The following is an 11,755-nucleotide window of genomic DNA, read 5'->3' as shown; positions in this document are numbered from 1 at the left end:
AGGCAGCACATGCTTGATTAGAGCTCTACGTAACCTAGAGTTCAAATGGGAAAATTGCCTGAATAACCGAGCGCAAGACAGAACACCCGACGCCAGGAGGGTCAGGTCCATATTGAACTGCTTTGTCAATGGATTCAAATCATAAACCTCGGTCATTGAAGATCGAGAAGTAGGATCTTCGGACTCCCAAGTTCAATTTTTCATAGAATCAAAATCTCATGGCATTTTGTTCCAGAATGAATGGTGCCATGGCCGTCAGTTCAAGGCGGTTAAGCCGAACGTTCACCCTCAGGAGGATCCCCATTGCCCTCAAAAGTGAGAAAATAGAAAATACTTTTTAGATTAGGACGGTCATAACAGATGAGGAACCTAAATCCCCTCATTCCCAAACGGGTAAATAAGATGACATCCGTATATCCATCGGGCGGCGGCCCGTTGTATTATCCTTCACAATCTAAATGGATCCATTTCAAGAGCTGTATAGTGAGTCTGCCTTGACAGATGTGATGGCCGGTGTGTACGTGAAGCTATGAAGTTTGTCTGCCCTACTTGTGCTGTTCTGTTTAGCCTAAAACTGAATTTCTAAGGTCAAACACAATGTGCAGTGCGGCACATTCCCCATTGGAAATCATGTAAAATAAATAAATGAACTCCAGGGTCAAAGGTCACCATTACGAAACTTAACAATTACAGTCGTCGGTTGCAACATTTTAGAAGTGTAAAGATAAATTGAGCAATGTATGGGGAACGGGCTCCAGCTCACCCGCGACCATATCCCCCCCCCCCTCTCCCGCAGGATAAGTGCTTCAGACAATGAATGGATGGATAATAACACTCAAGTAAAACTACTTAACCTTGCAAAACGCCTGATGCAACCATAATATTGTCACCTGGATATGTTTTATTGGTGGAGTATCTGTTTGCAGGCCCCATTAGAGCACATGCTTTATGGATGTTTTGCAGGTATATGCTGGATAAGAAATGGTGCGCAGAGATTCCCAGAAAGATGATAATATTATTTATACTATCTATAAATAAAGCCTTTTTTTTCTAAAGTAGACAGTAGCCATGGAAACTAACTTTTGCACAATAACAAGACTTATGAAGGTGCATTAATCCACCGGGATTTTTCCATTTGGCTGCAATGCGGTGCGGAATTCTCGTTCAGGTAAGCCATTTTCAGATCAAAAGAAAAACTAGGCACGAGCTGACGATTCGTCGTCCTTGTCCGCTGCCGGGGGTGCAGCGTGTGCTTCACTCACAATTTCTGAACACGACTGTTTCATTTTCCTTATTTGTTGGGACACAAAGAATAACCAAACGGCACATTGAAACAATGTTCTGAGTTTCCAGTTGGTCAATGTGAAGCTTTGTGCTTGGAACGTATTTCCAAACGCACCCGAGATGAGGCAGGCAATGGCGACAAGCTCTCGGACACGTTTGCAAATGCGCTCAGAGCGTGCACTGCTTTACTCCAACATTTCAGAGCATTCTTCAAATGTGCCATTGGGTTTTTTCGGAGTGCACCAAAAACAGAATGCTGTGAAGCTGCAATAACCGAATGACAAAGTTGCGAATGGAACACTGTACTCCAAATTTGACCACTTTTGGGCCATTTGATTTTGGACTACCACTATTTATCATTTGAGTATATATATATATATATATATATATATATATATATATATATATATATATATAGTATGGGTTTTCCCCGTCCACATTATCTTTGTTCCACAGAGGGGAAAAAACAGGTTTTGTTGAATTTGCTGAATTTGATTTTGTCAAGTTGTTGCACAAAAGAAAATCATCTGCATCCAGGTGATTTTTTTGAGGGCACAAGACAACTACTTTAAAAAAAAGTATTTTGTGCAGCCACTTGATGAAATAAAACGGAGTGAATTCAAAAGATCATTTTTCATATTTCCAGTGGAGTGTGCTGATGTCGGCGTGGTGAAGCTTTTATTCCTAAAGATGAAAAATCTGCTTTGTTTCTGGGGATGGTTCTCATCCCTTTTCCAGCTGTCAAGCAGATGCAGCACCCCACTTCCCACAGCAGTTGGACCCATAAACCAAAGTGCCAAAGATCAAACTTTGGCTGGCAGTTCTAATGCTCAATTCATGGACCAGGACTTTGGTTCATTTGGTTACGCAATCCCTCCTTTGATGCATTTCATAAAACAATAAATATTGTAAGAGCCTTTTACTACATTTAGTCAGATCTTATGTCAGATGTTGCTGACTCTTACGTTCCAAGATCACGCCGGCCCGCACACTTCGCCAAAACGCACGCTGCACAAGGTGTGCAGCACACATTTGTGCTTTTACAGGATCGTGGGGTCCGACCACTTCACATTAGGTGCTCGGGGGGTGAGAAAGGGCCCTCTCGCTCTTTCCTAAAAATATACGGGTATGTTGTAATGTTAGCAAAAAGAACGAGAAGCCTAATTATATTGGTGTCAAGCTGCAGGATGTTCCGTGCAAACAAGGCAAGGTGGCATAAGACGACGTGTTCTTAACAGCAAGATGGCAGGATCACTGTGTAAAACGACCACTAAGCTCGACAAAGTCCCTTAATCACTCGTTTCCTCTGGGGGGTGGGGGGGGGGGCAAAAACATGCAAGCTCGACATGAAGTGCCGTCTAAGCCTTGTTCTCGCAACATGCACAAATGCTGTACACGCATGCATTCAAACGCTACGTCCCAAACAAAAGCAATAATATTATTATTATTGTTATTATTATTATTATTCCATTTGAATGGCGACGCTAGACAATTGCGCAAAAGCCATCAAACCAACCACGTTCATCTCTGTGCTCTATCAGTCACGACAGGGCATCTCAACATTGATCCTCTCCAGATACATTTGTGGGCTTGGAGATTCTTGCTTTGCTGCACAAATGTTCAACATGCCCTCGCTGCATGTAGTATTTTTTTTAAGGGGGGGAGTGGGGGGGGCAGATTTAAAGCGTGTAGGACACAGCGGCATCAAAACAGGACTGGAATTTTGATGCCGCTGTGTCCTACACACAATTTGTAGTCAGCCTCTTCAACGCGCTCACAATGGACTTCTTGTTAATTGGCCGTTCTGACGGTGGTGCCCACCCACCGTTGGCCCACCGGGGTTTGATAAATGAGGCGCTCACTTTCCTCGCGTGGACTGAAGTGAGCGTTTGTTTTCCAGAGCACACTTTGATGCCCATGACTACTTGAAAGAAACGGGGCGTCTTTGATTGCTGCACTTGAAGTGAAACCCGACATGAAAAAGTAAACTTTAAGGGTGCCATTTGTTAGTGTCTTTACTGTAAGCGCTTCCAAGCCCCCCTTACTGAGAAGATGAAAGAAAGCTACAAAGCTGTCGATGTCAGAATGCAGCGGTACGAGCAATAAATAGGACATGATTGTTCAATTAGTCTGAATGTAAATTGCGTATCCAAGTTATCATTGGTGAGTTTGTGCCTCTTTGTTTGTGGGGGGGGGGGGGGGGGGGTTGGGGTTTGGGGGGAGGGTGACAAGTTTATTTACTTGTATTTTCTGACTAGACTATAGTCCACTTATCGAGTTTTATAGTATATTTACCGATCATCTGAAACTACTCAAATGTCAAATGGCCAAAACACATGCCAAAAAAATCTCCAGGCACTAAGGCAAAAAACTTACACGGTCACCAAATAAGTTACTAACACGTGAAGTCTTAAATACTACGTATTAAATTCATCGATCTTTTGGGAAAAAAGTTGATCAACACAAGTAGGTCTGCAGTTCGGTGACAATCGAATCGTCTGATATCGTCCCATGACCTTCATATCTTTCATATGTGAAGGTCATGGGACGTGATGTGATTTTTTTTGTTTGTTTGTTTTTTCGAACTGACCTCATCAGGCCCAACATTTCCATCCCTTCTTTTCCGAATTAAGTCCCGCTGGCTTCACTTGTGTTCTTCATTGCTTCAGCCCTCCTGTGTGACTCTTGTGTTTTGCCTGAATTCGCTTCTTGTGCTCCACCTTTCTGTGCTGCGTCTCAGCCTCTTAATGGATTGATGTAAAGTGCTCTCCTGGCGCTTTGCAGCTGCTTGTTGTCCTTTATTGCTGCAGAAGTTGTGGCCTTGGGATGTTTTTTTTCCCTTCACTTGTCCCACTGCGACGAAAATGACTTATGTCCCTGTCCCTGACAATCGCCGCAGCAATAGAAAATGTCACTATATCGATTAATATTATTGATCATTGATCATTTCATAAATAGGCTTCTCAACAACCGTATGGATATTCCCACCATCCATTTTCTATGCATATTTATACGAGCAACCATTCACACCTTTGGAGAATTGTGATTCTTCAATTAACGGGGAAAATGTAGCATATTAAGAATCAGAGAGGAGCCCGGATGACCTTGGCAAATGCAAGAATGTGCTAACCACTAACGACAATCACTGTACTGCTTCTCGATGGATATTTTTCCACAAAAATTATTCCTACCAAGCTTGATATTAAGTATCTGCCTGGCTATAAAGGACACAAAAAAAGAGGACGAAAGAAGACAAATATTTGCAATTTTCATTCCCCCCTTCATTTTGAAAATGATTCATGCCCCAGACATGTTTGTAGAAACACAATATTAAACACGTTCATCTAGCAACATTGTAGCATGAGCATTAGGTATGTTTGTATTCAGAAAGAGTGAATAATTTGGGTAAAAAAACCCCAAAACCAAACTCACCCTGTTTGCAGAAGTGACTCAAGTATCATTTCCAGTCTTCCGTATGACCTTAACATGACAGTTAAGTGTCACTTTACTTTGTGAGGTGACAGTAGGTAGGGTGCGACGCGGAGGGCGTCAACACCTCAAAAGGCTGACCTCCAAAACAAAGGTGGGTGGTGTCCTCACGCCTCCCTCCAAAAGCTTTTTGCATCTGAAAGTGAGAAGAGCGTCACAGTGTTACATCCTGTTTGCTGTTCCCAGATTGATGAGAAATACATTCAACTGAACTCGACCGTATTTCTAGAGCACTTGATAACAACCACCGCTGTATCCAAAGTGCTATACACGGAGCAAAAATCATTCATGCAAGAGCAAAATAAATGAATAACAAAGGCAGTAGAAACTCACCTGATCCATGTGCACGTTGAAGGAGCAAGTTCAAGCAACAATAAGCAAACTGCACACGGGACGGCCTGAGCAAAGATTCACAAGTCTCGATGAAGGGGCAAATGCTGCTCAGATGATTTTTTTTTTTCCTGTCTGTGAACAGATAAAAAAAAAAAAAGAACAAAACAACCCCAAATGTTTTATGACTCACACAACAAATATACGGCGAATATACTGTAGCTGTTGGAGTTACGTTTAAAGAGTGAGCCTCTCTACTCCATACAATGTGCCTATTTCTCAAAAAGCCAGCGTCTTACTCATGCTTATTTTGTATGTGACCGTGTCCTTCAGCGTGTATTCATGAACCCGTTCTCGGAACGAGCGGTCCGATCCGTCTTTGTAATGGCGGCTCGGGATGGCTAACTCTCAGGCCCCAGATCCGTCCTCATTTGGTTGGCATTTCGTTTTGCAGGCCGCAATCTTTCCTTCCTGCGACACGGGCAGAAACCTTTCACCCTCTCCTTTCCCTCCCGCACACCGACACGCGCTCTTTCCCCCTGCGTCCGCATCTCTGCTTTCACGCCACCGAAACAGGATGAGTGAAAATGAGGACAAATTGATACAAATCCCATGGAAAGCAGCCAAGGGTGCGAGGAATAAATGGTCAAAGTGCGTGCGTGCAAGTAAGCATAAATCTGCTGATGCAGTGCTTGCGTTCGTTTCGTAAGTGTGTCCATTGCTCATTACGATAGCCGTTACTCTGAGACCGAGAGGATTTAGAGGACGCCGCAATGTCACAGCTGTCTGAAAAGCAAATCAGCGAAGCGACTCGAAGAAACAAAAAGGGGGTGCACGAATCAATAAAACAGACTGGAATCAACTTGTGTGGCTAAGAGGAAGTGCAATACACAGAGAATTCCCCACCGTTTACCCCTAAACCGAAATGACCGTCATCACTGGTTAAAGGCAATTCCACTTCATCGGGTTCTGTCGCCTTGAGCAACACAAAGCCGAGTCAATCTAATCATGAGGCAAGGTGAGAAGCGAGGGCAGCAGAAGAAAGAAAGCAATGGAGGCCGAAAAATAGCTTTTCATGTGTGTGTGTGTGTGTGTGTGTGTGTGTGTGTGTGTGTGTGAAGGGGATTTGCAACATCAATCCGATGAACTTAAAGCCCCCTGGCAAGATCCCAGAGGTGTTTATGTGTCCAAAAGCCATACGGCATCATCCTGTGCGCCGAGCTCACACTCCAGGACCTGGACACTCTTTGCCAACACAAAAGCAATGTTAGAAAGTGCAAAAATAAACACGCTTGCACAAACCTTCACTTTTTACTTTTGATGTACATCTGCATGTGGGAAACACATTATGACTCCATTTCTCCCTGCAGCTCCAGGGGAATAAAGGTCCATGGTGTAGGTGTGCGCCAGCACTTTGGTCAGCACAATGCGGCCTCGCCGAGCCGCTGGACTGCTGAGCGCTGCAGGTGCGCTGCATCTCAATTTGTTCCGGGTGGGATCAAATTCCAAAGCCTTCCGGGTCTGTCGTACGGCGTAGGACGGGCCCGGAACACGGCACAGAATTTTAGACTGAAGCATCCCAGTGGTTGCAGTTTGAGCGGATTGTCCTTGCTCAAGTCAAATGTCCTCATTTTGTTTTCATTTTGCTTTCTTGACACCTTGCGACATGTGAATAAATGACACCGCTGTCGTCTCCTTTCGGATAACGGTTAGGCCGAGTGGCAAGCTCTTTGCTAATGATCGTAGCTTCATCACAAATTATGGACAGACGTTATTAATCTTTCATTCGTTGCCGTCAATTCGCCAAAGTCAAAGTCCAAAGTCCTTAAAGGGCTGGAGAAAGTGGAAGTGCAGAGGTTACGATAGGACAACCCCCCACTCTAATTACCCCCATTACTCACCCGTGCTCATAATTCATCTCATCCTCGTTTGGAAATGAAGAACGTCATCATGAATGACAAATCAAATTGCCGAGGAGGAGTTTTGCTCATCAAGACTGATCCTTGGTGATTTGGAATTTTGGTTTGATTAATACCGGATTGAAAACGTCATGTCCACGTTGTGACTTCTGAGTACAATCAACCAGCACTGGTGAGCACACGGGCTGATGAATTTGGAAACCGGTTGGTCATTTGTTGAACGACTGGAGGTTGATTAAAAATATTGACGAAAAGAGGAGTAGAACGTTTTCAAATGAAGAGACTGCAAATAAAAAGTCATCAGAAATGTAAAAAAATATATATACATGTACTCAAAGGTAATGAAGCATTTGTACTTGACTTCCCACTACTGCGTTTAGCAAGATTCTCTTTTTACGACTTGTGTCTTCTCAGCGTAGATCAATAGCTCATCACGGGGCTCATTAGTATACGAAATGGATTTAATGATGCGAGGAAATGAGGAGTTGGCTAAATAGGGGCAGCAAAAGCATGCGGCCCGATTGTTAACTGTAAAACAGTGGATGGATCATCTGTTATTTTTGGACCAAATCATCACAGATAACAGGATGCGCGAGTTGGCTTTTCGTTCACCTTCATGCCCACGTCAAAAGAAAGAAGAGAGAGCGGATGGAAAATAGCCAGCTGCTTTCATTTGGTGGATGATTTCCCCGAGCACAAAGAAACACGCAACACAACGGTGCTCGTGTGTGCTCACGTGTGATACACTCTTGAGTGTAAATAAAACCGTTCTGTCTGAAATTCTGTCGGAATTGGTCGTTATCGAATCTCTCTGCGTAGTGCTTGCCTTCCCGTCAAGTGTGAAATTAAAACAACCCAGGAAATATTGCCCTGGTCTTCTCGTGACTTGGTAGCTAGGCTGGGGAAAATCTAACCGTTTTCCTCCTTCCTGCTTTTCTGTCGTCCGACGACAAGGAAGCACTATCACATCAATAGGTAAGCAGAGCTGCACATATTAGCATGAGCTAAAAGTGTGTTTTTCTCACTTTCACAGCGGCAGCATTCGAGCTCGGACAAATCGATCGCATTCTTGGAATCTGTAATGAGTGTGGACTTCAACATGTATCCAGTCATTACACTTTCTCATTTTGCATTGTTTTCTAGTTAAAGATAATCAATTTTCTTACAAGCTCAAGTCCTGTACGCGTTCACCGCCTGAAGTATGCTAAAGTACTTCCATTAATCACAAACTACACCCTGGAGGGATCTTCAATCGTTCATCCCAGAATGCCAGTGAGACAAAAAAAAAAGGTTTGGATAAGAGTTCGTCTTTGTCTTTTGTTTTCCAGCATCTCCCCACTTCTACTTTACTCATGCGGTGACTGATGAAAAGCTCATTTGTCATCCAGCGGGTAAGGAGAAATATTCACACTGACCTCCGCTCTCCCGCAAATGAGACAGAACCAATGCGGATTTACAAAGTCAGGAAATATTTGTCAAAATCCTCCTTTTTTTTCTCCTTTTCATTGTCACGTGACAGCCCCAAGGTGCCATATTAGTCGTATTTTGCACCCAATAAAAATGTCTTGTCATTATTATCCAAGACGCCGATTAATACAGGATACACTCAGTTTAACTTCTAAATTGAAAGACAACTTGCGGAGTGAGAACAATACGCATCAAACGGGGATTCGGATGCACGTGGCCGTTAAGTATCGTGGGGATTTGTTAAGAAAACAATACATCAAAGCCATTTTGGTTTCACTCAATGATCTAAATGTTATTTTAATTTTGCATATCAGTGACTCACTGGTTATTCGGCATCATCTGGGGACAAAAATGTAATCGTGAGGCAATCAGTCTTGTAGATGTTGATATTTCACAGGTGAAATTGAATATGTGACCTGCTGCCGCTGCTACGGAGGGGGTGGTGGGTGGGGCTTATGGGATCATTGGAGCAATTACAATCAATCCAGGGGAGGGGGGGGGGGGACCATGAACCCCTCGATGAAGTGACGTGATATTCAATCAAATAGGTTTTGCTAAAACTCATAAAAGACAGTCGCTTAATGACAAAGCCAAGTGCGAAACAAACTAAATAGGATCTTTTATTTCGCTGGCTAATTGATCCAAGCGGTCATACATGGAGGCAGATTAAACGGAAGCCATCACATTTGCACGCTCCTATAAACATCAATCCAGTGGCTTGGGGTCACGGGCGAGTTGGAGCGTGGAGCCTCTCCCGTGCATTTGACTTTTGGGCGAGAGCCTCGGCACATACCTGGACTGGTCACCAGTCAATCACGTAGCACAGACTACTGGAGATAAACGAGCAACCGCTCACTGTCGTTACAAGCCTGTCCAATTGTTTTTACTACAACAAAACAATTTCACCACAACAGCTACGAGTCGACGATCATAACACACTAGCTCACAAACTCCGTCCAGGCCACGTGTTCATGAATACGTTGTTCTAATCCAATTCCAGCTCTGTTGGTTGAACATAGCGGCACTTTGAAAGAGGCCGCCGCACCTGATAGGGCATTGATGAGTCTCCACTGCTCTTTGTGGGCCCGATCTTTGGGTTGACAGAGCGTTTCTGTTCTCCTCGTGCACCGAGAGCGATGCGGGATGGCCGAGCCAGAGCAGCTGGGTCCGATGAGATGAATCAAAGCTTGTGAGGAACCTGGCGGAGACACGGAGGCTAATCGGAGCGTGCCGATATCCTCCATCTTGGCTCGACACCTAAATAGCTGCTTTGAGTGGGTTGAATAGGCTTTGCAAAAGCATTATCGAGGTGCTGACAAGCGTCAGTGGGGTTTTGGCTGGTGTTTCTTTCGGCTTCCGGCAGCTGAGACCTGGAACGCATGACCGGCACCTGGGATTCCAGATGTCCCGGGGTAGAATCTGCAGTGGGATCTCTCAAGCGACGTTAGGGCACACAGACATTTGTCATTCTCTAGCCAGGCAGGGCTGAGCCGGGGGTGCCGTGCCAGCTTCCCGCATGTATCAGTGGCTCTGTGAGCCCTCCTGGATGGCGGGACGAAGCAAGGGCAGATGGGAGATTTTGGGCAGGACAACCAAGAAGCACGCACAAACCTCCAAACTGTGAGGCAGACATGCAAAGCCCGATGTGCTTCCCACCAGTAGCGAGTGTTTTTGCTCGTGCCGACGCCATTTTCTCTTTTCACACTTCATGAAATACCGTCAATGACGTAAGCAATTTGTTTGGGATGAAAGTCAAAGGCTTTGGTCCGGTGCCAAACGTGTCAAATCAAGAACCCTCTTGATTTTAAGAGGCATTTGACATAATTATGGAGCATACTTAACACACGATAAGTACATGACTTTGCCTCATTTCATCAGCAGCCGCATCCATCACTTGTCCCATCTCATTCACGCCGAGACAATTTGACCAGACAACGTCTGACAGTTAAATCGTCTCCTCAAAGTCTTAACTTCAGCTTTCTCCAAAGCAACAAATCACATTTGTCCGGACAATCAGACGACTCGGAATAACCACAAAGACTAGATGGTGTACACTTGGTTTCTATTTGACTCATCGTTTGCCTGCCCGAGCTCCTCCGCGTGCACGCTGTCAATTAACTTACCTCCTGAACAAAATTGTTTTGCACCAAGTCATTTCTGTTGTTTGGAGAGGCCTTGTTAATGAATCTATTTCACATTCAAATCACACGACGTGGCTGCCAGTCAAGAGACGACTCTGCAATAGAGCAGAAGCTCTCAGACATCATACTGATGGTTTGTGGGTCAATATTGGCATTGCTGCAGTGAATACAGATTTTGTATACTGTGGTTTTCAATCACTACAAAGGGAGGATGTTTTGAAATGGGAGGGCACGCCGCCATCGCTTTGAACACGGCATCTCCAAGTGTGATATGCAAGGCTGCCTGTGGCTTCAAGTGGGTTAAAAGAAAAACAGTCGTGTGAATCTATAATTCTCCTTCTTAAACCTTCACGGACTTGGAAATTTCTCGTATGCATATATTACACGCGTAAATTGCACTTGCAGAGAAGAGAAACCACTATCAGCTGGCAATCATGGTTCTAAAGAGCACCTAATATAAGGCTGGGCCTTGTCAAGTTAAATGACAATCTCGATTTATACAGAGGCGCCAAACTCATTATAGTTCGGGGGCCTCCTACGGCTTAATTTGATGTCAAGTGGGGTCGAAAAATAAAATCACAGCATGTTGAATACATTCCGATAAGTTAGTAAAGAGTAGAAAAAAACTTTCCAATTTGCTTCAGTTTATCGTCTGCACGTATTCATGATGACTGATCGCGGTGATTGCACGTGGGACAGGACAAAGTCATAAAACGTTAAGTCGCAGGTACTTAGAACTAGAGTAAACACAAGACATTAAGTGCAGGGTCAGTACAGTATTTTAGCATGTCAGATTGAATTCCTGAGCACGCTTGTTTTGGCTGCACTGGCCATATGTTAGGCTTCGAATAAATTACATTTCCCCCCCCTACAATATGTAGAGGATTACTCGTTTCACTGCTGGAAGCACAAACACCCCGCCGACGCAAGCAGGCAATCTTTGGATCCGCGCCAGGTAAACGATACTCGATGTCAAGGCACTGGCGAGCTACACCGCATGTGACAGGAATAATAAAGCCTGTTTGGAAATGGTTGATTCTCTTGAATATTCAAACAGTGGGGAAATAAAAGTGGTAAGGCAAGAATAAATGTGTGTGTGTGTCTGCATGTACATGTGAAAGCCGT

This window comes from Hippocampus zosterae, chromosome 20 (assembly GCF_025434085.1).
Source record: "Hippocampus zosterae strain Florida chromosome 20, ASM2543408v3, whole genome shotgun sequence".
Taxonomy (NCBI): Eukaryota; Metazoa; Chordata; class Actinopteri; order Syngnathiformes; family Syngnathidae; genus Hippocampus; species Hippocampus zosterae.
The sequence above is the reverse complement of the archived record's forward strand: the minus strand, read 5'-3'. Positions refer to the sequence as shown.